The 27,497-nt window shown below is 33.0% G+C and overlaps 1 protein-coding gene and 1 long non-coding RNA gene across 4 annotated transcripts in view; both read right to left on the reverse strand.

Moving 5' to 3' along the window:
- The window catches only part of LOC118193369 (band 4.1-like protein 4A), a 254,951-nt gene that overhangs the window by 101,701 nt on the left and 125,753 nt on the right, over positions 1-27,497 (reverse strand). The window lies entirely within an intron of this gene.
- Positions 12,764-17,388, reverse strand: LOC146998454 (uncharacterized). The gene is made up of 2 exons (XR_015039306.1): positions 17,294-17,388; positions 12,764-13,133 (listed from the first exon to the last, which is right to left on the reverse strand). It is a non-coding gene; the product is annotated as an uncharacterized LOC146998454 (long non-coding RNA).

The raw sequence follows: 27,497 nt of genomic DNA on the forward strand, positions 1-27,497 counted from the left end.
AGACTCGTCCAAAAGGGGCGTCCTTGCTGCGAGGTGAAAGGTCTTTTCTTCTCCGGAAAGAGCTATGCTGGAGGGAAAGAAAGTCCTCGTCCTTCCACCCTATTTTGAGAATAATTCGGTCCGAATGGCGCATGCGTGTTTGCGCTCATGGTCGCGGATGAGGCGGTCAGACTATAGTAAAGGTACTCTAATTTATATCATTTTATCAGATATAGCCTTTTCCCCTCCACCAGATCTAATTTATGTATTCCTGCATCCAATCAGTAGATAGGTGACATTTTGCCAGTAATATTGATTCGCTTCGTGTCTCTGTGTCAAAATCTGACAATTTTTCCCAGTTATGAATACTTTTGTAACAGTACATCAAAACTAGACAAAATAATAGTCATAAAGGGCTTCTACGTGATAAGTGTATTTAAAGCTTTAAAAACTTGTAGGATTCTCCACTGTGTAATTCTCAGTTGGATGTGAAGAATCTTAAGAACTAGTAAGCGAATGTTCGCTTGAGTTCGTGAGACCGTAAATAAACTTTTAAAGTGTTAAAAGACCCTTTATTATTCAAATAAGATTTAACAGAACTCCGTCTTGGAGTTGTACAATAAAGCCAACACTCGGGCTTCGACTTAAGAGACTAAGAAGTAAAGTAAATTCATCTTAACTAAAAAGATATAGCTGAAGCTATCGAAATTCTAACAGAGTTGGCCCCTTAACGCTAATTGACTGCAAAGCTATCAAGGACCTAAAGTACGGCCTAGGGTAATAATAGCTTACGAGAGAGCAGCCTAAAAAAGCGGGCGCGTGTTAGCCAGAATATCTTTTATCTCTCTCACTAAGACAGTAGAACTGCGCGGTTAAATACCGCTCTCCCTCATTAGCATTCAGACGTGATTCTAAAACTACGTTCTGGCCGGAAGTGGTAAGTTGAAATTAAGAAGAGATAGGAAAGGAAGTTTAACTCAAAATTTAACTGTTAATAAAATTAACATAATCCTTACAAACTTATTCAATTTTGTTTGTTGTTATAACCATTCATCCCATGAATTTAACTTTGTTGTTATAACCATTCATCCCATGAATTTAACTTTGTTCAGCGTTTTGAAACATTTCTTAAAAACAATGTTAACATTGCTATTTTTCTCATACTTCAAAGTGCCCCACCAACACCCGCCAAAAAAAAAAGTACTAAAATTTGGACTATGAATAATTTTACATTTGTTGCAAATGAAAGGTAGAATTGCCAGACTTTTATTTTGGATCAATAGTTCGAAATAAAACTCTTCAGTGCAAGTCTTAGTCTCAAAAGGTGGTGTGGTGGTGTATTTAATTATGGCAAATCACACGAGGGCTATCTGCCTAAAGGGAGGGATGCCTTTCGTGGAGGACTTTCTAAGGGAAACTGGCTCGTATACACGTTACACATGGGGAAAACCACGAAAACGCCCATGCAGCCAGCCCGTTCGCGGGATTCGAACCTCAGACCGAACTACCAGTGTTCAGCGTCTTTACCGCTCGGCCGCTGGTGGGCCCTTAGTCTCAAAAGTGTACCATTTTGTGGAATGCCTTTGAGCGAAATTAAATTATTGAATAATTACTAAATTATAAAATTACTTGTATGATGTCTTCTAATACGCTTAAAGATTTTTCTACAGAGAAAAAAAATCTACCCTTCTCAAACCAATCCGTAAATGCTTTACTCCTTAAGCCGTTATCACATTAGCTGTTTGTTGCCGGGACAAAACGTTTGTAGCAACAGTTCTGAGAAACGGCCTTTGGCGAAATAGGGTTACCATCTTCACTTGGCAAACAAGCTGAAAGCCAAACAAGAATCAGTTATCGCTCAGATTGGCGAAAGTGACGTTTCCTTTCAAGTGACATTCGCTTCTTCGTGTTGTTTTGTATCGCTCACACGCTTTTCGTTTTAAACTTTATTGTTAGTAATAGAAGATAATAGAAAGGTGATTGCTATCAAGTTAATCACTTTGATCTCCACTCTGGCACTTCATGTAACAGATAAACACACTTCTGGTTATAGCAATCAATTACATCAGTAATAGCCAAATTCTGTATATACCTAAGAATAGTTTAAAAACATGTGCTGGATAAGTCTATTTATCACACATCGCTTATGTGTATTTTCTGTTGTCTGCATTTCAATGAAAATTTGATGGCTCACTGGAAAATTTGTGACCTGGTGAAAGCATTTTCTGACTAACTTCATGGCTCATAATTACTGTTCTGTCCATTCAAATGACAAAAATCTATATGGCTGATATTTACTTCCTCACAGCCAGCAGATACTATTCAGCAAAATGAAGATCAAATAAAGCATATGAATACATGAGCAATCAAACATGTGCGAGTTGTTTACTGTCCAATAGAACACTCGGTAATATACCTAAAACACATTAATTATACCAACTCTAGAAATTAGGTGTTCACATCATGAGTTTGTTTTATGGTTTGGTTTATTGAGATTACAGCAAAGCACACTAGGGCTATCTGCCTAAGGGAAGGGATGCCTTCGGGGAGGACTTTCTAAGGGAAACTGGCTCGTATACATGTTACACATGGGGAAAACCACGAAAGCGTCCATGCAGCCAGCCCGTTCGCGGGATTCGAACCTCGGACCGAACTACCAGTGTTCAGCGACTTTACCGCTCGGCCGCTGGTGGGCTCAGTTGGTTTTATGTGATTACCGCAAAGCCTCTAGGGATAACAACAGGAGGGATCCCTTTGTAGAAGATTTTTTAAAACTGGCTCGTATACCAGTTACAAATGGGGCGAACCAAGGAAACGTCATGTAGCCAGCCCGTTCGCGGCATTCTAACCTGAGACAGAACTACCAGTGTTCAACGACGCTTCGGCCACTAGTAGGCCCGTGCACTTCATTGGAAAGTGCAATTCATTATGTAAACAGACATGAAGGTGATAATCAGTTGGGCGCTGTTTTAAGTAATCAAATGTTATAAATGCACAGCTGTTACAGTTCTTATTATTTATTAGTGATGTTTTTATTACGTAGATCATACGTATGATATAATTATGAATTAACCCAATAACAAAATGTGTACACTCTTTAGTACTCAAATACTCATCAATTATTTTTCAACTGATTATTACATACCCATAATAATTTGCAAAGAACTGATAACTATAGTTGCTGCCAATTACATAATCGTTATCTGAATTAAAAGTAACTTCAAATAAACTTCTTGGCAATGTTCATTTTTGTATTCATACATACATATATATACATATACACATCTAATAAGTCATATATTTACATACAGATAGAGAGATGCAATGTTTTAGAAGTTGTTAATATATATTTATTAGTATTAATGTAATGAATAAGATTTATATTAATGAATGTATATACAAATGTTTTTCATCATGCATAATAATAAATCCATAAATTTTCAATGTTTCAATATGTAGCATTTACAATAAAAGTATAGTTTCTAATGTATTTATAATTCAAAAAGTATTTCATTAATAACATGAAAATAATAGACAAATTTAATGAGTATTCTCATTATTACATAAGCTATGCTTTTCTTTTTTATGCATCTTTTATGCTGTTTAAAATGTGTCACTGATTATGCAGTTCCGCGCATATACAAACGGATTTTAAAAAATTATTCAAATTTAAGAAATAAAATTCTATTATATAACAGTGTTATAATACACGATCAGCACGAAATACGGCAAATTTGGCGAACTTTTGGCTACGAACAATTTGTAAACAAATCCGAAATGCAAGAACGTCGTAAAATACTGTCAACTCTGAAATTTCCACGATTATATATTTAATGAATATATACACATTTAAAAAATGACTCAGGCAGTTATATTACAACAAAACAGCAATAATTAAATCGGCCTCTATTTCCACCGTCCATCACTTCACAGTGAGAGCCATCGCCATATTGAAAGTTACCCGTGATCCTTCAGAAGCTGACCTTTCGTCTGATTGGTTGAACGTTCGAGGAACACGTCTCCAGCCGGAACATTTTGGGAAAAGTTTTAAAATGTTGCTCGTAGCCGGGACACGTTCCTCCTAGCTAGACGAAACATTTCTCGTAAGCCTGCCGCTTAAAGCCGTACTACTAGAATCTCGTTTCTCGGAATTGTCCCGGGTAAGCGCGCGCGTCTATAGATGTGATAACAGCATTAGGAAGAATCTTTTCTGCTGTTTCCTGAGTACTTTTTTTCATGGAAAGTGAGAAACAAAATTTCTTCTCCATATTTATATTCTGTGTCATAATAAAAACTAACTTTGGAACATAGGATCTCTACTGTAATCACAAATAGACTTCTTGCTTAGCAGATGCTGAAGAGGTTCGTGTGATTGTGGACAACAACCTGTAGACTTGAACGTGGGAGTTATTAGGGCCTTCATACGTCAACGAGATAATAAGAATTTCAATGTAGGTGAGGGATCTCGGGGAAAAAATAAAGCTGCTTACTGGAGAATTATTTCAAGCATTTCTGTTTCTGCAGCCATTTGTAATTTATTTGTTGACTACCCTATATATATATATATATAAACCTTAAAATATTGTTTTTGTTACAATGGTTAGGGTAATATTTTCTCTTAATATTTTTGCTGTTGAAATTAAAAATAAAGTTCATTGATACCATGTAAAATGTAAAAATAAAGTGCATTCCAAATTAGCAATCTGATTGTTTTTGCTATTTTCACATACTGAGCAAACCAGATGTGTATATATACATATATATACTTAAGTATATATACATATATATACTTAATATATATACTTAAGTATATACATTAAGTGTTCCAAAAAAAAAAAAAGATGCCTAGATAATAAATATCTGAAACAGATAGAAAGGGCATTAAGATGTTTTAGAATGATTTTACATCGTGCTTTAAATCACAGAAGGAATTTTCGTAAAATTTCGAGAGGTATTGTTTCATGTTTTTCTTTAGTTACTTTCAAGAGTCCATCAATCATCTTAGGTTTACGCTTAGAAAAATCGTTTTTCAGCTGGCCAGAGGCATAATAGGTGAAATGTAAAGAGATCTCGCAGGATTAAGTTATAAAAGTATACTTGTGTATATGCTGGTATCAGCGTACATTTTATCGTGCTATTAAAATAACCTCAATTGGGGAAAACTTTGCATAACTTACCTCAATACCATTAGAACTCTTCATCGCCCCCAGAAGAATGCAGCGGTGCTTTCAGAAATATAAAGAGCGATTTTGTCTTAATTCAATTTTTGTGCTCTGAAAGTCACCGGCATTGGCATGAAGAAATGGACCCGAAAGAAAAATATTTTTTTGGCAATATGGTGAGTTAGTTGATATTAACTTTTATTTTACAGTTTCTTATTTTTAATTTTCCATCGTAACACAAACCTGCGACAATCATATTCTCTTTCTTGAAACATTTTTTTTTTTTTTTTTTTTTTTTTTTTGCACTGCGAGGAAGGGTTGTGCATAATTTTCCTTTCATTTTCAATAATAATAGACACCATTTAGCTAAACTCATGTTTTATAAAAGATCACAATTTATTTCCATTTATCTCCTAAATAGTGTTCATACAGAATTGCACAAGAATTTCTAAGTCGAGAGACATGCCTCAAAAAAATGCCGGTGAGCATTCTATTCTTTTGTGTAAAAAAACACAAAAAATATATACCGCTTCAAAAAGGCGGTATATCCTTTTTTAGTATGGGTTATTTATTATTGTTACAGATGTATTTAAAATAAACTGCAATTCCTTTCTACGCCGATTGCTTTTCTGTTGTTACGACTACAGTTTAGAACGTCATAGAAAGAGTTACGTACCTTTTTTTGGATATTTATTTGGAGTCTTTCTTCTATGTAACATTACTAATTGACAATTTTTCCTTTCATAATTAATAATTTTGCTTATTTTGCATTTAGAAATATTTATGCCAAGCGTTTCTCAATGTTTCTGAACTGCAGATTAAGAATATTCCTTTTTGTGAATCACGAAAGCATTATACTTCCATTTACAGATTGTTTACATGCGGCATTTTGAAGGAAATGTAAAGTTAGTTCTCAGTAATGTTGCTAAAAATTTTTTTTATTTAAACAATTTTTTTTTTGTATCCTTTATCGAAATTGTTCCAAAATTGTATTAACATGCCCTTTACAACTGAAAATGTTAATGCTGAAATGTATTGTTACGAAATGTACAGGCGCGGTAAGATGGCTTCCCCGCAAAGCAGTTTTAGGGTTGCCATAAAATGGCAAAGGAGGGTGCCCATATTTGGCGAGAAATCGCCCATTTCGCGGCATTTGGCTACAAAACTGGCGATATACCATGGACGGTTGGAGAACCTTCTGGAACGAATTCTTACCGGTTTAGCCCAGAATGTTCCCAAACACAAGCCGAAAGCTATATAAACACCGCTCGTCCGTAGTCAGTTAGTGTGTGTTGCCTTGTCTAGCGAGCTGATAGTCATTGAGCGAGTGTCTCGAAGTCTAGTGCCGAGTTGGTCGTCGAGTGCATCGAGAGAGTCTTTTAGTGCATCCCGAATTAGTGCATCGTCGAGTTTTGTCTTAGACTGTGCTGAGTCGAGAGCTGTACTCTTGTGTATCGTCGAGTGCATCACGTGGAGAGTCTCGAGAGTACGTGGAGTTCAGAGAACGACCAAACAGAGTCGGAAGCTGTACTCTGGTGCTTTGCGGTGAAGCTCTCTCCACCGTTATTGCCTGATAGTGTGAAGGCTGTGTCGCTGAACGTGTCAGCGTGTTTATAACAGTTCGACGACTGAAAAAGTGATTTTGGAGCTGTCCTGAGAATATTGGTAAATAAATTGTGTTTCGATACTTCATCAAGTGTCGTCGTTATTCACTTCAAATCCACACGAACCCCGTACGAACGTGAAGGAAGAAAATAACGTAACAGTATTAAATATTAAAATTATTTATATCATTTTATGGTATCGCTATTTTTTATTAAAAGTCTATACACAATCTATTTCAATATTAAATGCAATAATATGAGGTATCTTTTAGAATTTTTCATTTAGCTTTCTGTTATGAAAAATTAATGACTAGTAGTGTAGAAATTTATTGCGGCATTCTTTTTCCATATTATCTCAATTCCGCAAAACATTAATCGACAGCCTTAATGTATTTCAGCGTAGTTTTTAACTCATAATGACCTTTGAGTTAAAATTTTACAAATGGGCAAAATTTTATACTGAACAGTTAACTCTTGAAGAGCGTTGAAAGAACAACTAACTATTAGCAAATGAGAACGCGTGTCCTATGCTCTATTACTCTAAATCACTCATAGCCAATCACGCATTATTTCGACCTCTGTGTGTTTTTCGGTGAGTAAAAGTTCCAGTTCTCCTGCTAACCTTCTCCCTTTAACCGCCGACGTTCTTAATGCTTTAACAGAGTGCAGTTTTCAGTGCGAATAGAACACATGTTTGTCTGAGGAAAAAAATATTTTCTCAGAGGTTACATCTCGAAGTTTAGACACGTAACCTCAACCTGCTTCCCTCCTTTGCTGCCATTTTATATTAAGTTTATAACCGTATGTTATTGTGTTTGTTACTTCCGTGAGTTTTAATATGCATAAAATACCTTGGGTTGATATTTCTTGTATATGCGTGAGCATTTGGTTAATATTAAGCCCTATAACACAGAGATATTTAAGAAACAAACGACTTTGTTCGGCGCGTATTTATTTACTTATTTATACCCCTTTGAAAACATTTCTGGTTTTTACAGTGCTCAAGTCATGTACATAAAATAACAAGATATTTTATTCTGGATTGAGGGGCATGTTCATGTCTAAATTGAAAGAGGGGGAGAATACATTTGAAAAGATCTTCTATTTATGAAGTATGTGAAGACATATGTTAAGTTTACTGAATTGCGAATCATTGAAATGCCTCAGTGTATCCTTTATGCTGTTATTGATTTGAAAGTTTCACACTTCTGATAAATTAATAAAAATATTATGAACGCTGACATTTTTATAATAACAAATTAACTACATAGGGAAAAAAAATCTCAGTCCCAATACAAAATATCTGATGTGAACAACACCACAGGACTTCCTCGTACGGTCTATTAAATTTACACACATTTCTTGCTGCACTTCATTTTTACTTATTTCCTCGAATTTCATTAGAGATATATTACGCATTCAAACAGTTCGGTTCTCACTTCGCGGCAATGCAGAAATATATAAAAGCTCATAAAACTTGTAAAATATAGAAAATTTAAATCCCCAAATATAGTTAAAAAACAATCTTTATAGTTAAAATTAGAGTTCCTACGAAAAAAAAAAAAAAAAAAAAAGCAATTCGGTCAGCGCGCAAGCGGAAAAATTTTCGGAGCACAAAATTGAAAGTAAACTTTTAGTCCCACTAGGCAAAACGACGCTGAAGTTAGTGTACCAACTGACTTAATTCACTATTCTATTGAGAGTTTCAAATATAAACAAATGGTGCCTCGTTAGGTCTTGCGTCACTTAAACTTTTAAATTCTTGATAACTGTATAACTATTGCATGCAAATAAACTAAAGGCATAAAAACCTTACCCGGAACATAAGAACAGCATAATTCAATCACTTTTAAAGCAAAAAAGTGCAACAATGTACCAAAATATAAGAATAAAAACACTGAGTTCACCCAGCCGGGTAACAGAGTAGGAATATATTATATTTGTATACGTTTGGTTCAATCAATTGCAGCCAGATAGGGAGGTGTACAACTACATGTTACTACGGCTACTCATGTTTGAGTTATGCAAGATACATACGCAAACATCACGGAAAAAAAATCTTTCTACTTCCCGATTAAATCGAAAAGTTGCTATTACAAATATTCCAACGACTTAATTTTAATACGGCATGCACGCAAAGGATATCTGACTATAATATCACAGAGAACATTACATTTAATAAGGATTTCTTTCATGAAAGCAATTTTTTATTCACCTGGAAATGCATAGAAACCGTCTCTAAATGGCTGTCTGAGATTAATTTCATTTCTTATTCATAATCTATATCCTAATTAATACAAAAATTAAGTATATACTTTCCATTAAAAATACTAAAGATACTTAAAAAGACAGGTTAACGCTTCAATAATCACTGAATTTTGAAATGAAAAAATGCACGTAAGAAAAAAATTTCTTTTCACGCTAGTAGTAGGTAATCTGCGTATTTTAGATTTCTTGACATTCAAATTTCTTTCAATAGATTCATGACAAACGACGAATATAATTTAATGCTAAATAAAGGAAACAGCAACTCTGTACCACTGCTAAAATATTTTTAAAAACTGCATACCTAATCCGGTGCATTTTTCATTGCGGTATATATAATTCAAATCTAGCTTTCCCGTCTTCCGCTTCAAGGATCTCACCGTTTCATTGTTTTCAAGAAATTGTGTAAATTTTAAAATATTATATCCATAAAATTTTACCAACCATGTACGTATTTTTATTTATTTTAAGTAATTGTGTTAATTAAAAGCAGGTTGGGGGAGAAATACCTGACGGTTTTTGAAATAAAATAACACGGTAAATGCAAAGAACATATCATTGTTCAGGTTGCAGCTTTGCAGTTCTTGGTGAGCCAGTATTTGGAACGAAAATTACGCCGGTATTAAATTCTGAAAATTCTTGCAAATGTCATGCTCCTCGGTCCACGCATTGCTGGAGTTGATCAGCTATACTTCGTACAATTTCATATTCGTTCATTATACTCACAATAGATTACAGTGTAGTGTGGAATGTCAAAGTTTGGAATTGACTGATCCGTATTTCTTTGACTAAGATGATCAGACAGAGAAACAGCGAATGCAGAATGATGCACTGCAATACTACAAAATTTCGTAAAGGGCGTACGTATTTAACAAACCTAAATGAAGTTTACCCCATTTTCACTGTAAAAAAAATCTGTAAAGTTACTAAGAAAAGTTGTGGAAACTGGGATGCCATGGATTATTTGAGTAATCAAAACAGGAATTTTCTTAGTAACTTTACAGAGATTATACCTGTAATGGTTACAGATGTTTGACATGTAATGTTACAGGAAGTTATTCTGTAGGCATAACAAAGTTTTTGTATGTTGATTACCGAAGCATATGCCTGTAAAGGTTACAGATCAAAGATCTGTAATGTTACAGGAAATTATCGTGTAAGTATAACATGTTTTTCATATGTGATTTACCAATGTAAACATCTGTAAAGATTACAGGAAATAATAGTGTAAGTAGATCGTAATTTTTGAATGTGAATTACTAAAGGGAATATTTGTAGATTAATAGTGTTCTGCTTGTAAGGTTATTGCAAGTGATTATGTAAGAACATGTATTTTCATGTGAAATTTTAAAGGATATATATGTAAAAGTTGCAGATAATTTACTTAAAAGTTCTTCCAAATAATTATGCATATAGAACATATTTGTCTTATACAAAATAGATGTATTCTCAAATATTAAATATTTTGATTGTAATATTACTATAAATAATTACACATGTAGAACATATGTTTTATGTGAAATGTCTACAGCTACTGCTTGTAACAAAATATGCTGCATATATTTATTTGTGGGGAAAGGGAAGTTATGTAACTTTAAATATTAAGTTTTTTTTAAGGAAAAATACCTTAGATTTTCTAAAAGATATACAACATTTTCTTTCAAAATATTCCCAATGTTAAAAAGAAGCTCAAATTTTATGTTTTTCTTACATCTGCATTACTTTCCTTTATTGAATTTTAAGACATCTCAAAGTTACATATGCATCACGAAATAGCTGGAAAAAAAACTTGTGTATTAGACTTAATGGTTTTTTGCCAATAAATTAGTAATGTTCTAGAATTCCCCAGCTGAACACTGGTAGTTCGGTCCGATGTTCAAATCCCGCGAATGGGCTGGTTGTATGGGTATTTTCATGGTTTTCTCCATGTGTAACATGTATATAAGTCAGTTTCCCTTCGAAAGTCCTCCACAAAGGCAGATAGTCCTAGTGTGCTTTGCCATACTTAAGTAAACTAAACCAAATCATTCTCCTTATACCCAACAGTGTAATCTAAAGAGACTGCAATTGGATATGATTACAGTAAAAAATATTTTAATGAAATTGTTTCAATAAACAATTCTAAATATTTTTTCAAATTCTAAAAAAAATTACTTATGTAACTCAACAATGAACTTAAATTCAGTTATCACAAGCTATCCAAAATTATTTTCATGCTTAATTGCATTATTCATTTTAATTACAACATATAATTCTTTTAGGCATAAATGCTTTTTAATCTCTTCTGCTACTGACCATTAATTGAAATAATAGATTAATTAATCGGACAGTTGTACAGGTATTTTCCCAGATTTAAAACTTTATTAATAAATTACATTCTTCTCATTGAATACAAAATTGAAGAATTAGTTAGTCCTAAATTTAATTTTTCAAGTATTCCTTCTACTAAAACATTTATTGCCTACAGGCAGCCAGACAGTAAGCTGAACACTAGCATTTGGCTCTAGATTTAAATCCTAGAGAATGGGCTGCCTGTGTAAATGTTTGTGTAACATGAAGTTTTCCTTAAAATATTCCTTTCCTTGGACAGATGGCCCTCTCTTGCTTTGTCATATTTCAAATAAGCAATTCAAGCATTTAATGTAGGTATGACTTCACAACTTCGTCCCAAATTCTAACTGAAAAATTGAACAGAATCCCCTGATACTGTGTCTATAATACATGATGAATATAGAATGATCTTAAAAATTTAAGGAAGAAAATATAATGTATTTGGAAATGCCTTGATCCTATAATTATATTTTTCTCTGCTATGCCTAGAAAATTAAGAAAAGAATGTAAAAACTGAAGATAAAGAATTCAGCATTAATAATTGATATGATAGTAGTAATAAACTAAAAATTTTTTAATGAAAAATTGATAATGCATAATGGCTCCTTAAAATTTTAATTTTCTATCCTACTATTAATGGAACTAATTTATCACTATAATCAAAATGACTCAGATTTTCTTTCTTTAACTGATGTCAAAAATACGATGATTATTTCAAAATTCCTGTGGATGATTTAATTGTTCTCAAAATTTTCTATTCATTTATCAAATGGTTAAGATTAATGTTTTTGTTATCATTATTTCAAACGACTTTTTAAATCTTCGGGAAAAATGTTTAAATCTTCATTCAACAAAATTATATTTTTAGATAGATTTTTATGGAATAAAAAATTCTGTAAGATAATATTCATTCACACAAGATATTAACTTAGTATTTGCTCATTACTTTACAAGTATTCGATGAAGCCTTTTAGTGTAACATACAGGTTACATAAGGAACCATTTCATTGTAACGTAATATTCCATAATCATATATTTTATTTCAAAAAATATCATATTTTGAAAATATTGGATATTGCAATGCATTTCACTCCTAACATATACAGCTAGCGTTAAGATCTATAATTAACAGTCAATATAATTCATAATAATGAATTTCGTTATGCATAACTACATCTTGCAAGATTAGATTTAGTTGACAAAAACTATTAAAGATAATATAAAAGATCTATTTGGTTAAAGCAATTTAATGCAGAAATGAAAATACTTTTAATACCATATATTAGTGGTTCTCAATTATTTTACCTTTGCTAGATCATGCCTCTCCTCCTTACCCAACTTGAAAAATAGATATACACTTATTTTGATTTCATAATATTTTAACGTTTTTATAAATTAAATAAGAAAAAGGTATGGAAAATGTTGATATATACAAAAACAGATCTTTTATTTAAAATACACAGAAAAAAAAATGACTTATCCAAATGCTACAATGTATCTTCTATTGTAGATCTTGAAAATTGTACATACTGTGAAAAATGAATGTGACAAACAAAAATTGATTTAATTTTGCACACAATTCTTTTACATGCATATCAGTGAACACTGGGGGGGGGAACTCTTTATTCCAATACACAGAATATAGAAACAAAAATAGGTTTATTTTTATTTGAAAACTATCCAAAAGGAAAATAAAATAAAAAAATAGGTAAAATTTATATTATAGTTATTTTTAATTATTCATAGTTGTGAAGGTGCAGTCCTCTTCTTCTTAGGATTCAAAGCATGGCTCCTAAATAAAGAAAAAATCACATTCGTTAGAAGTACATAACATATTCTAAATTTGTTATGTGACATTTTAATTTAGAATCTCTTCATAATAATTGCATGCACTTGCACATATTCCAAATGATATAAATCTTTTTTTAAATTAAATAATTAAATTGCAAACAAGATTCCTTTTGGTCCTTTCATGAAATCATAAATTGCATGTATCATCCATTTTTGAAGCAAAAACAGTACAAATTTAAATAATTCATTTTGCAGAAAATAATTTGAGGTTTATTAGATATTTACTATATTTATTTGTAATATAAAATAAATCTGTAAAGTAGTTTTAATAATGATCAGATTTTTTTTAAGATTAATTTCTCTAGAAATTGAAATGTATTAAGGTAGCACTTCTCAATCTGTGGATCATACAGCTTGCCCTCATGGTCCTCCGAAGTTTCCAAAGGAGACAAAAAAATTTAGTTGAAAAATCTCAGAGTTTAAAAAGTTACATATGACAATCATCTATCACCTTTTCTCGTAAGATAGACATTTTATGAAATTTATTATTGGTTACCCTACTTACAGACTTCCCACTGTCTTAGCAGTAAAAGATGGATTTAAAGCACTATAACTGTGGTACTTACCACCATATATCCAAATATACTATCATATATCCACTAAGACTGTGGTCTTACCATCATATATCCAAATATAGAAGAGCCATGCAAGAATTACAAATCATCCTTCTCATTAATAATCTTGAAATATTAGAAATATAACTTTTCTTCAATGAACTTAATTATGAAATATAACGGATTTTAATTATATATTAAAAATATAAGTGTACTAGTAGTAATATATGCTAAAAAATTGCTTTCGAAGGGAACAGCAGCAAGGTGATTCACAAATTATGATAATTCACATAATCTCTATTCGAAAAAAGTTTGAGAAACGCTGAAACAGGAGAATAATTAAATTATAGTTAATACTGGTAATTTCAGCCGTATGCTTTAAGCTTGATGATCAACATTAAAAAATTCTCAGAAAGTGTTAGATCAAAAACTACTTTTCCACATAATATGAACTTATACGTAACAGCATTTAATACTTAGCTCACTGGCAAAATATACAAAATTTTGAAATGCAAGTATATATATATAAGGCCAATAATATAGTTATCAACAATTAATGCACGAACTTCAATACTTACACAATTAACAAACACATGAACAATGATGTTACATGCATTCATCCTCTGAATTAACTAGTCAGTTTGGGTATTTTCTATCTTAGATGTCGCAAAAATTGATCGTGGATTTAATATTTTAAATGTTCCTCTCATAGACATTTTAATACTTGTATTTTTTACATAGAGTGTCATCTTTAGTTTTACAGATATTCATTTGTTCACTTATTACGATTAAGTTTTACAGACAGAACAGATGATACCTGATTACATTAAGTGGTATTTAAGACAGAAACTTACTTACTGGTACTAAACACAGTTGCTAGAAAAATATTACATAGTGAAAGACAGGGTACAAAGTCAGAATCTGAAAACTTATTGACTTACACTAAGCTATTTAATGCTTAAAATATTTATGATTAGATAATATCTTTTACATCATCAATATCTAACAGTGATATGATATACTTTAAGTATACAGTAAAACCACTCTATAACCTTCCATAATTTTGTACAATTTTGATATTTAATGGAGGTGGTTACTTCACAAAGCATGATTCTCAGTGATAATTAATATCAATGTTTGTATCACCAGAATACTTGACATAGACACTTAAAGAGGTATAGTTGCTAAGGAAGGTTTTTCTGTACTTCAAACAATGGTTTACATATTTTAAAAAGTATATTTTTCTGACACTGTTATTTAAAAAGTGTATAACTCCTTCTACTCTTAAGCATAAAAATTTGAAATTTTTATGCTTAAGAGTCATTCATTTAGTTGTAACTTACAGGAAGATATCTTAAATGCCTAAAATGTTTTAATTTATGAAAAACAGCAGTTAGAGTATATTGAAGGGTGCTCCCTGTATTATCAAGGGAGCGCAAGTTTGTGCAATTCTCTGATGTTTTCTTAAGTGAAAATAGGTCGATGTGTACATGGATAAAGTCAAGGGAGTGCGCGATGCCAAGTTTGTACAATTCACAGATTTTTTTTAAGTGAAAATAGGTCGATGTGTACATGGATACCGAGTATGTGCAATCTCTTGTCTTCGTGTAGCGGCGGTTTTTGGCACACAAATCGTCGCTACACAAGCCAAAATAACATGGTCAAAGAATTGCACAAACTCGGTATCCATGTACTGCCAAAAATCGCCAAATTTTGCCAAGGGGCACCCATAAATATGCTTTTACCAAAACAAGCTTTAAGGCATACTGTCAATTACATTTTAAATTCCAGTGATTTTTCAACACTAGTTCAAATACTCTAAGCATATGTTTGCATAAGTTACATAACTTTTGCATCAGCAAAATTTATAACTTAGCAAATATGAACTATGAAAAAAAATATTTGAGCTTACCTTGACCCTTGGATTTACTAAATCTATGACACTTTTAACGCCAAAGAAATTCGATGACCGAAAATACGCGATGATTTATTTAATCTGGTTTTAAAATGGGTCATTTTAAGTTTGACTATATCAACAACATATTACTCAGTATTGTTGGATAGTGAATTTGTAATTCTTTTTCATTCTTGAAATATATACACATGACAGAATTGGAATAAAAATTTTAGGTTTTTCAGATGAACTCATAGATTGAACTAATTTGTTGAATTTTATCAAGTAGTTCTTAAAAATACAACTAACGATTAATTAAAAACAACTGCAATTCAAATGGATACTCTTTGTCAAAAAGGAGCAGTAGAACTTATTTTAAACATTCAGCAATAAATAGTTTTCTGAATATATTTTTTAGCGTAACGGCAGTTTCAAACATAATAAAGAGAACAACATTCATTCTAATGAGGATAATTTTGAAAATAATTCACATTAAAATATATCTCAAAGAGATTTTTAAATGAAAAGATGACACAAAAGAATTATTCTCAAAAAATACATGTTATCTCAGATATAGAAGAAATTTGGCATTGAGCTGAGTATTGAAATTAATATATGCAACTGACGTATCATTACTAATATTTCCATGATTTGATATTGAATACTATAACTATTAAATATTAGCAAATGCATTTTATAATGAACTTTGCACCAAAATTTATAGTAAATTTATATGTAAATTTACATTGTAAGTACTAGAATGACTGTTGTACCATTTTATTAATATTTTACTTTTCAACAAGCATAAAGGAAAAAATAGAATTTTTTTTCTTTAATGTTCCTAATATGTTACATCATAGTTAAAAATATGTCAAAGTCACGGCATTTCGATTGCCTTTTGTAAATGTTGGTTATAATGTAACTTAATAGATGCTTTATAAGTTGGTAAAGACTGTCCTGTATTAAAACTATCTTTAACACAAAAAATAATATACATTGAATACTTTTACAAATATGTAATTACTATCCGACTATATAATCTTTTAAGGCGAACTTATCGCATGTATTAATGAAATGATATTCCATTTTTAATATATGTTAAGTTATTTTGCCTAATTTTTTAAATATATTACATTTATTTTTTCTTTTTCGTTGAGATTAATAATAACATACATAGTGTAATAATGCTCTGAAAAATATTCTAAAGCAGTTCACGCTGGGTTTAATGATAACATGTATGGAATAATAATGTTACATCTGTCAACAAAATGAAAAATATGAATATTCTAACGCGATATGTTTTAAAAGATACATAAATATTTAACATGAGAAATTATTAGACTATAGATAGAACATTAATATTAAGCTTATTTGTTTTTAAACTAACATATTAACAAATTTGTTTCTGTTTATAAATATGAGCAGTTTAACTGCAGACACCTGCAGATGTAACGAATAAAAGTTGTTATTTTACTAAATGGAACACAAGCTCTGTGATTTGAACTCTAACAATAATTCAATACAGGTTTATTTAGGAGCATTAGAATTATAAGCTAAACATTAAAAGAATTTAATTATAGATAGTGTAAAGAACATAACAAATACATTACATAAAATTAATAAAGTACACGTCAAACACTATTTCGAACTTACCTCGACCATAGCAAAAATAATGGCTAACATGGCGACTATCGTTGAACTCTCCCGCTAAGACGCTGTTTTTCCACCTTCTTCCTGATTGGTTCTTCTCTCTCAGCCGTTTTAAGCCACGTGATCACACGCTACGGACAAAATCCAAGCAAAACTTCTTGAAAACTTCCTGTAGAGTTTACAGTTTCGTTTGGTTCTGTGTTCGTTACAGGTATTTCCTTCGTAATTGTTCGCATTTCTGTAACTATACAAGACTTTTGTCTGTAAACTTCGAGGTTTTTTTTACAGTGTTGTTGAAATCCCCTGCCAATGCTAAGGATTAAAGTGTTAAGGAGGATATTCCCGGGATGTTTAATTTCCGTTAAAGATATCGTTTAAGTTGCCCGGTCACTTGAGGTTTGTGATTCCTTCTTATGGGCTTACTTAAAATTAATAGTTTACGTTGACAAAACACATTCCTTTTCGAAACCTGAACCATCAGTCAATGTAAGGTAGGTATCATACCGAGAGAAATGCTGCGAAATGTTATGCGAAGTTTCGTGAATTGATTCCATCATGTGCGCATCAAGGAGGAAGACATTTGAAACATGGCGTTTTCAGAATATTTAAAGTTGGCAAAAGTTTTTCCCAACAACGGTCTACATTAAATTGTAAATAAAAAATGAGTTCTTTGTATTTATCGTGTTGCCATTTAAAAAATAGTGAGTTTTCTTTTTGTCCCACTCTATATTATTTGAGTTATTACACGTGTCAATTTTGAATAGAATTTTAAAATTTTAACTTAATGGTCACACCAAGCTTAAATTCCACCGTGAAGATTTTAGTAATCACTGTAATCTTGGTAATATCTACGAGAACAAGGGAACTGATTTTTATTACTGAGCCTAGCAAATGCTTCCCAAAATATTAGGTTAATAAAAAAGGAATCTATGAATCAAAATCAGTCAAATTTTGGAAATTTATCTCAATAAAGTCAGGTTTTCTGTCTTTTCAAATTAGTCCCATTCTTCATTTATGTGCCGATGGCAAGGTTTGTTCTATAATACCAAGCGAACAGAAGTATTGTGAATCACGGCAACTTTGGTTACTAGTAAAAATCTTTGCTTTTTCGGGTGACTTGATTTCTGATCGTTATGAAGCGACCAAATATCTCATCATTGCATTGGTAAGTCTCATTCAATAAACACAGTCTATTAATTGTTTCAGATATTTATAAGTCTATCAATCTCACCTGGAGTAAGCGAGTCTTAACGATTCTTGGTGCATAAGCCTCTTAATATTGAAAACATTATCAACTATTTTCTTTTGCACTTCTAGCTTTTCTTGGCCTTTTTTGGTTTGATGAACTTAAGACTTTTTTATTTTGAGATTCCTTGTCTCATCGCAAACTCACAGCTATGAATTAAAGCACATTTCTATGACGTCAGACAATAACTCCCTAGAGAATATTTAAATCAAATCGTAGAGATGCTAGACATATTTCAGTTTAAGGGATTGTAGAGAAATTTTCTCTGCTTGTGCAAACGCTGGCAATGGAATTATAAATTTAAAATTGGCACTGCTTTAAATGGGATGGATTAGGATTAGGATTAGGATTATATAAATTAAGGCAATGCACTTGAAGGCCATTTGCTAAGGGAATGAATGCCTTCTTAAAGGACTTTATAAGGAAAACTGGCTTGTTCTAGGAAAATCACGAAAACTTTCAGGCAACTCGTTCGACGGAATTTAAACCAGAATCAAACTACAGCATTCAGCGATTTGTTCCTAGGTTAATGATGGGGCTGATAGAAATCAGAAATATTTCATAGAAATTTTCAAATTTTTGGATGCTCTTTACCAGTTTCCTTTCGATCAAAAACATTTTATCATATTATAAGGTATTTCTCCCACTTCCCTAGCGTGCCTTCGTGGTGTAACGGTAGCACGCTAGGCCGGTATTCCAGAGGCCCGTGGTTCGATTCCTGGCGAAGGCGATTGCTAATTTTTCATCTTTTCTGCTTCCAAATTAACCTAATGACTCTACAAGTGGTACCCGAACTAAAAGGGTTGTGGATGATGATTCTCCGCACCCAGAATTTGGCGACTAGGTCCCCTAAAACCCTAGTCGCCCTTTAAAAAGGGGAGTATATAAGGTATTTCTCCCACTTTCGTAGCGTGCCTTCGTGGTGTAACGGTAGCACCATGGGCCGGTATTTCAGAGGTCCATGGTTCGATTCCCGGCAAAGGCGATTGCTAAATTTTCATCTTTTCTGCTTCCAAAAATCCTAATGTCTTTACAGTATGAGCAAGGACTTAGCTATATGATAGCCAGGTTTGAATAGTAGCGTAGTTGGAAGTAATCAAAATAGTTGTGAATGCAAACGAAACTATAAGTTTGTCTCCAAGACTGAGAATATCGTTAAAGAAAATACTTGCAATAATAAACATGCTTATTCAGATATGCTCAAAAGAAACACGCTTAGCTAGATAAACCCAAGTTTATTTCTGTTAAATTTAATAATAAAAATAAAAGTAATAATTTTGTATGGTGTTTCAAGCAGATCATAAGAGTTTTTTTTTTTTATCATACTCAATGTATTTCATGTTAATATTCTTTTCACCTGAGAAAATAGGCTTCTATACTATATTTTAACAAAAGCTGTCTCAGCACATCTAAAAGAATAGTTTATGCGGTTTGATCACTACTGCAGACTTCTCTAAGGGTTGAAATAATAATTTAATTAAAAGGTTAGATATGATAAGACTGACTTTTTTTTTATCTTCCTTTTAAATGTTCATTAAGGAAACGTATTTCTACGTTTTTTTTTAAATAAATAAAAAAGCGTAGTACATAATTCTCTAGAAGTCTCTAAATAATGCAGTCACGCCAATTAGCACCATGAGGGGAAAAAATATAGGAAAATGACCATAATTAAGCGGAACATGGTTAAAAGTAAGACGGATGGAATAAAAAATTTCTTGGCAAAGTAAAAAGTGATGGAAGAATAAAAGATGCATTAAAATATTTCGTTTCAGCACTTCAGGAGATAATAACTCATTTTATTCCACTAGAAAAGGAGAGGAAGAAGCCATTCTGTCAAATCATGCATTGCTTGTAGTTAGAATTTTGATAAATTAATGATATCTGATACACATATCTGATTAATAATGAAATATCACCTAATGACAATTGGTCACCGAAGTTAACACATCCAACATACTTATAGTACTATAACCACTGCTGTCAGCATAACAGTCAGTATATATATATGTGTGTGTAATAAATTCTACTTTTGGGGGAAGGTGAAAAAAATTCACTTTTAGCCATGGCCGGAAAAACTGTTGCGTAGATGGTTGGACATTATGGCGCAATGGATGATCGGATGAAATTTTAGAAGTACAACCAGCTTGATAGGTCATCATTATTTCATTCATTTCATCATTTATTTCTGATGACGAATTCTTAATAATCTGTAGGAGATTAGGAGGGGGGAGCTAAACGCGCCGTATAATTTTAGATATGCAATTACATTTTAAATTAATGGCGAATAGTTAGCAGAGGCTGACGAAGGCGAACAGGCGACAGAGAGAGAAACTTTGACTTACTTTTTTCTGGTCACTAACTACTAAAGAGTTTTCGCCAGTAGATCGCATTAAAGTGCACTATGCAAAGATATTTCCAAATAAACGGTACTAGGGAAGTACCAACACCCGTGGGCGAAAAAACGTCAGCTGCGTGAGCAGACATATCTTAATACTTACAAAAGTAGGCGTGCATCGTAAAAATTGTGCAGTGATAAGCAATGGCATGAAACTGAAGCATGCAGGCAGATGCAGTGAATTATATGGCAAATGCAGATGGTGAGTGCAATATACCTAGTAAGAGTGCAGGATAAGCAGTAGTGAGACATCATGAAAATGGCGCGAAGACAGTTCGAAGCTGTGAATGGCATAAGAGTTCAAAGTCCTTCAGAAGTATGCAGTAGCTAGATTGGCCGTAAAAAGTTCAAAAGTTCGTAGAATCATACGATAGAGTAGAAATTCATAAAAGTAATTAAAAAAATGAAAAAGTAACATAAAAATCCTGAATAAAAAAGGTTCTTGATTAATATAAGATGCAACACAAATAATGGGACAGAGTCCAATTTCTCTATCAGAGAAAATTAAGCAAAGTTCATGACCTGTGGTCGGTGCGAAAAACATTCAGAGTTCAAGTAAATTTTAAAATTAAAATATTTACATTATTTACAAGTTACTACCATGACTAATTGTGATGAATTGTCCTTGGGCGGTTGACAGTGTATTCAGTGGTTGGATCATATTCCAACATTTGTTTAACTGCGTTATACTGACTATGCCTCATCTTCTCGAAGAAGCTGTGAGCTGTCATGAATATAAAGTTATGCACAGATGGAATATCCAAGTCGTTATGAATTAGAGAGTTTCTCACGTACCAAGGTGCATTCATATAATGCCACGTAGAATTTTATTTTGAAGTATTTCCAGTTTTTTGCGCTCAGTTTTATTGGCGATTGCACAGGCCTGACATTGCATATAGCATGATCGGTCGAATTAGATATATGTAAAGCATTTTCTTTATTTTTAGACTGAGCTTTTATTTTTTTGCCGATAATAGGATAAATTGTCATGTAGGTTGCATTTGCTTTGTTTAAGATATAAGAAATATGATCTTTGAAGTTGAGAGACTTATCTATGTAAACACCTAAATATTTATAGGAATTAGCTACAGGGATTAGAGTTCTATCTAAATAGATAACAGTGTTGACTCTTAATCTTGTTTTGTATCTCCGAGAGAGTACAATACAACATTTAGAGACGTTGAGCTTAATTTTTTAAGTCTTGCACCAGTGATTGATCATATTGAGATGCATTTGTAAATTACTTAGAAGAGAGAAACTACGAAGTTATTAGCTATTTATACAAGATAGGTGCACAAAGTACAGCTAATCTGCGATTGGTTAAATTTTGAGTTTCAGTTCCATTTACATCATCAGAATTAGATTTTTCTGGAAATGACTCAGTGAAAATAGAGATTACCATTTTTAGAATACAGAAGGGAAATTCACTTTTAAGCTGCTAATTTACATATGAGAGAAATTTAAAGACAGTGTAAGCTGAAGATATAGATATAAAAACATTAAACACCTTAAAAATATCACCAAATGTAAAAGAACCTTTCAAATGAACAGCAATTATAAGTAACTCCAAAGAATATTCCAAAAAAACGATTTTTCCGGTGAAAAATATGCAAAATAAACTTCAGTAGAAATGGAAAAAAAGAAAGACTAGTTTAGACGTATCATGATGGATAATATCTTTCTCAAGAAGGTACTACACATATAATGAAGTAATTCAAGAAACAGCTTCATTTTAAAATGATCCACCTGGTACAATGAGCCAATAGATGATGACCTCTGGCGCTGAACAACTTACAAGACAAAAGAACCAGCAGCGAAACAAGAATAAATTTCAATTGACGAATATCTGTCTATTAAGTTACAAATAAACAATACACCGTACAGAGAACGAAACTCTTCAGTACAATAAAAGATAAAAGCCCCAAGATGAAATCTTTCTTATTTGAGTGGGAAGCACAAAAGTGATTCATTTTAGATCAATAGCAAAGTTGCTTGTAGAGTTGTGAGAAAGCAAGAGAAAAGGAATGATTAACAAAACCACATATAATATTCTCAACTATAGAAGAAACCGCCAAGGGAGATGATGCTATCAATAAAATAGCAGTTCATAATCTTCTGATAACAAACCTTTTTATCTTGGGAAAAGAGCAAGAATGTTTTTATTTTTCTCCTAATGACTTGAAAGGTTGAGCTGACAAGATCTGAAGACTATGCGTATTGGACCATCAATAGTTTAAATCTGGTTTTGATATTATTTTAGAACTAGCTCGATCAAGAATAAGAAACGATACGTACTTTCGGAATGACACCATTTCACATGTTATTCTTGTATGCAATAAAAGCCAAATAAGAATTTCCCGCAAAAGATATTTTCTCCTCTAACTTGGTTCTTACGTTCTGAAAAGAAACTCAACATGGTCCTAGATTCCCGCTAAAAAAGGTTTAATTTCATGATATCCAGCGTGCGTATTTTTATGAAATTTTACAAGTTAAATATATTTTTTAAAGACAAGTAAGGAAAAATTTCATTAAGAAAAACGAAAAATATTTGAAGAGTGAATCGATTGACTAATTTCTTGTCATTTGACTAACCAGATATCGAGATACGCCTTAGGGAAAACAGTCTATGCTCTCGTAGCCGGAAGACGACTTTTTCGAAGGTTTTAAGAGCTGAATAATACTGTGACGGTTGCATCATTTAATTAACCGATAAAAACCACTCAATATATACGCGTTAATGTTTACTACAATCTTCATACATTTATTAGCTATTATATTCTATACTTCGACAACTGATGGAACTAAGCTGAGTAAAATGTGCAATATTAATGAAGCTTTTCCTACGACGAGCTAAGTTTTTAAAGAAACCGAAAATGTAGACTGATAGTTCATTAAATATAGGTAAATGCACATTGTGGCGTTCTACGGGTTCGAGGATTTGGAATGATTGATGACAATACTTGATGAAGAATCAAAACACAATTTATTCGTCAGTATTACACAGGACAGTTCCAAAGACGCGTTACAGTCGTCGAAAAAGTACGGCAAACACGCTTAAACAATTAACAACATAAGCCTTCAGACTATCAGGTTTCAACGGTGAAGACAGCTTCACGGCAAAGCACTAAAGTACAGCTTCCAACTCGGCAGATCCCTCTCGAGCTAATCTCTGAACTCAACATACTCTCAGAATACCTTCTAGATACACTGCTACTCCGCGTACGGGCAGGGTATTTATAGCTTTAGACTTTTTTTCGAGAACCTTCTCGGGAAATCCAGTAAAAATTCGCTACGGAATGTTCTCGTTCCGTCTATAGCTTATCGCCAATTTTGTCGCCCAGCAACCCTGCCTTTCCGTACCAGTTTCTGGCAACCCTAACCCCACCTTGTGGGGAAGCTATCTTACCGCAGCTGGGCCATTTCTTAAAAATATTTTAAACTAATTGTATTCTAACACAAGGCACTTGCAAATATCATCTGATACTTCAATCGGCACGTGACGTGAAAGGTACCCAAATATATCGGTCTTCAAAATTAAGGGAATTTTCATATTTGATCCACTATCTTGAAAACTGATGGATAGACTTTAATGAAATTTGGTATGGACCTAGGCTGATATAATACAAAATAAATAACAATAGTAATATCATACAATAGTCATGGTACACACGCATAATGGTGTGTAAGGTCCATCAGCACAGAGTAAGTATCAAAAACAGACACAGAGGCTGTGGATTTTGCTGCGTCTAAAAGGGGTTATAATCTCCACTACCAGGCATACAGCTCTCACAAAAACTTGACATTTGGAAATGAAGAAGTTCATGTGTCTCTGTGGCAATCGGTTGCCCTCCAGCTGCTGACTGCAGTGCTGTTTTCAGTCCTGGCGGAATCTTGGAAGAAGAAGGCAGGTTGCAACTGCTCTCCCAAGAACGTACTAAATATGTCCTGTAGTAGAGTTTCTTAAATTCCCCAATTGGGGTCGCGAAATCTGCATTAGGGGGTTGCCAAATATTTTAGCAATTTTGATATTTCTTTAACTTATTATAATAATTTTACAATTATCAAATATTTTTACATAATGTATCTAAAAATAGGTAAAGATAAGACAACACAGACAAAGAAAAAACGAAAACGTTTCAATGCAATTTTTTTTATAACAGAAACGTTCATTTTACTTTAAAAATTAAAGTTGATGACATAAAACTGCAATAATATATTACATTATCAGTGTAGAAACTCACAGTTTCACTCACGCGTGTGTCGGATTTGCCCAATGCTTATGGGGTCCCATAAAATTTTCATAAATATTATGGATTCCCCACTCCAAAAAGTTTAAGAAACCATATCATATAGGACTGAGGTATAGATAGCTAGCCGGCCAATCATAGGGTTAATATCCTTAAATTCTAAGAAAAATCAAGATTAGTCCTACATGGATGAACATTCTCGTCCATTAAAATGAATAACGAGTTAACTGCAAAACTGAAAATGGGTACACAATGCTCTAAGATTTCATCTGTTTGGGGGAAAAAACCTGTTGTTTGCACCCCGCTCATTTTTTCGTACCAAACAGCCCGTTAAGCATGGTGCAGACTGTATCGATTTTGGACCAAGAATCAGTGAGGAACCGTTCTTTCCACATATGAGTCCTGAATTTAGTCTAACCACTGATTCTTGACGTATCTTCATCCAACATCTGAAACTTACTGTTCTCTAATATCTAAGAAACGGACTAAAATGGCAGTGGATATTGGATAGTCGAGGAAGACATCATTTTGCACGGGGCTCAGATTTCGTGTTTTTGACACAGACTCCGTGACTGCTGTGAGTGAAGTGTAATGTTATTTTTGCCTTTTAAATGATTCAATTGACCTTTAGCACAATGCTAAACGGGCTGAATGGGGCGCAAACAACACTTCTTTTTCCCAAACAGACGAGATCTTAGAGCCCTATGTTCACCTTTTCAGGAGTGCAGTCGACCATCAATTCATTTTATGGACAAAGACTCTCGTCTACATAGGGCTAGTCACGTAGTAAAGTAGAGATATTAACCGATGACCTGGCCAGCCGGATTTCTAGACTTAAACCCTGTAGAGCATGGCTAGGACCCTTTTGACAAGGCAAACAGAACCACACTTCTTCCTGCGCCTGTGAAAATTCTCCATAACCTGAAACTAGCTTTGCTGCAGGCGTGGGCCAACCTGCTGCGGGAACTCATAACTGCCTTATTTCTAGTCTGAAGTACAGTATGAAGCTACGTTAATTGTTAGAGAAAACTACACCTCCGATTACTTTCCATGTTTGGTCAATCTTGCAACTTCTGTTCTAAACTTTCCTGCGCCGTTGAGTCTTACGAGCGATCATGAGTGTTTACCATATCTCTTGTATGAAATAAGTTTTGTGTTATATCAGCCTATGTCTATACCATATTTCATTAAAATGTGTATGTTCGGGAGATAATCGACCAAATGTGAAAATTCTTTTAACTTTCGAATATGAGTTTAATTCCTCAAACAGAGAAGAATGGAATAAAAAAGCCTTAGTCGCTTGGGCCTCGGCGAGAGTTCCATTTCAAGAGATAAATGTAAGAATTTATGAAAGAACAGCAGAGTCAATAGCAAACATAAAATATGTCAACTATGCATTAAAACATTCAGAAATATGTAAATAAGAATTGAGAACTGTTTACGTTCAGTGTGTTTCAAAGATAAAATTGTTGTCATTAAGGAGATGGAATACCTATGGCCGAAGCTGTTATACATCACTGTAAAAATTCGCAAGTAATTTTTAGAGATGCTCTTGATTGCTTTTACGAGGCTTGTTAGTTATCCTAAAACTTTTCATAAGATTTACTACGTCTTAATGAGATATTTCTACGAAGAAGTTCTTGGAAAATTTCGTAATAAGGTTCAGTTTATTCCATAAAAACATTCCGCTAATTTAATATTACCATCGCACAGCAATTCTAAGGGAAAATATTGCTTTCTAAAAAAAAAAAAAAAAAAAAAAAAAAAGAGTACTAAACGGTATTTTGAAAAGTGGGAATTAAACAACAAATACCTACGCTTTTACATTGCAAATAATGTCTTTACGTAGCAGATAGCTTTTAGCTTTTAAATAATATGCATTTAATGCAGCAAAGGTAAGCTTAGTTTATTCTGGAAAGAAAGAAAACAATCGAGATAATTAAGGAAGAAAGAAACAATGTTTATCCATGATGTCAGCGAGCACAACAATTACAGTTTTTTTGCACCGTTCCTGCTTTCAAGAGAGTTTCATAATAGTCGGTGAAAACATTTCAGCCTACAATGCCGTCCTTGAAGGAATCTTGTACGACAAGGGACTCTTCAACACGCAAGCAGCAATGCATGTCGCTGAGGGCATAATCGGCACCAATTAACAAGCTCGTTCGTTAGTTTGTATGCTGAAAGTGATGCCTGGGTAACGGTTATATAAAGGCCAGCTACTTTCTCATGTCAAATGTCTGGTATTTCGATTGTTCTGCAGCTGCCTTATATGCTGTGGGAACGACCATGTTTAATTCAAGCAGAAAATGACAACTGCTG

This window comes from Stegodyphus dumicola, chromosome 2 (assembly GCF_044657685.1).
Source record: "Stegodyphus dumicola isolate Sdum_Otavi_A_Nest chromosome 2, ASM4465768v1".
Classification (NCBI taxonomy): Eukaryota; Metazoa; Arthropoda; class Arachnida; order Araneae; family Eresidae; genus Stegodyphus; species Stegodyphus dumicola.